Here is a 1,284-nt window from a genome sequence, read left to right as displayed (position 1 = left end):
GCTATAGTGAAAAAAAAAAATAGTTAAAAAAAACTTAATGAGAAAAAAATGAGTTATGAGTATGGGGTTGAATAATGACCTTTCCGCTCCCCAATTCATGTCCACCTGGAATCTCAGAATGTAATCTTATTTGGAAATAGGGTCGTTAGTGATGTAGCTAAGGTGAAGTCATACTGGATTAGGATGGACCTTAAATCCAAGAAATGGTGTTCTTATAAGAAGACCATGTGACAACAGAAATAGACTTTGAAGTAATGCAGCTCCAAGCCTAAACCTCAGGGAGCCACCAGAATTTAGGAAGCAGCATGGAAGGATTCTTCTCTAGAGCCTTCAGAGGGGGCATGGTCCTGCTGACACCTTGGTTTCAGACTTTTAACCGCCAGAACTGTGAGAGAATACATTTATGTTATTTTAAATCACAGAATTTGTGGTGATTTGTTATAGCATCTCTATGGAGGCTAATGTACCAACCTTGAATTACTAGATTTGTTGATCTTCTGCCTCATTGTTATATCTGTTATCAAAAGTGGGATATTGAAGAAAGTCTCCAACTATTATTGAATTGTCTGTTTCTCCCTTCAATTCTGTCGATTTTTGCTTCGTGTATTTTGGGGCTCTGTTGTAGTGCATGTATGTTTTTAATTGTTATATCTTCGTGATGGATTGACCCTTTTATCATTATAAAATGCTTCTCTTTTTCTCTAGTAACATTTTAGTGGTGTTGTTTTAAAGTCTAATGGTTTGATATTAATACAACCATTTTGGCTTTCTTATGGCTGTTGTTTGTGTGGTATATCTTTTTGGATCCTTTTATAGTAATCTATTTGTGTCTTTGAATCTAAAGCATATCTTCTATAGTCAACATATATTTTGATTTTTTACCCAGTCTAATAATTTCTCTGTTGTTTAACCCATTGTCTACCCTGCTTAAACACATATATTGAGTTCTTAATTTTAAGTTTTGCATTTTTCAATTCTAGAATTTTGAATTGACTTTAAAAACATATTCTAGTTCTCATGAAATTCTCCACCTTGACTTATTAATCAAAGCTATTTTTTAAAAAGATTTTATTGGGGGAGGGGAACAGGATATTATTGGGGAACAGTGTGTAGTTCCAGGACTTTTTTCCAAGTCAAGTTGTTGTCCTTTTGATCTTAGTTGTGGAGGGTGCCATTCAGCTTCAAGTTGTTGTCCTTTCAGTCTTGTTGTGGAGGGTGCAGCCCAGCTCCAGGTCCAGTTGCCATTGCTAGTTGCAGGTGGCGCAGCCCACCATCCCTTGTGCG

Source organism: Rhinolophus sinicus, chromosome 4 (assembly GCF_057876585.1).
Source record: "Rhinolophus sinicus isolate RSI-liver-muscle chromosome 4, RSI-T2T, whole genome shotgun sequence".
NCBI classification, from domain to species: Eukaryota; Metazoa; Chordata; class Mammalia; order Chiroptera; family Rhinolophidae; genus Rhinolophus; species Rhinolophus sinicus.
Note: the sequence above shows the minus strand (reverse complement) of the source record.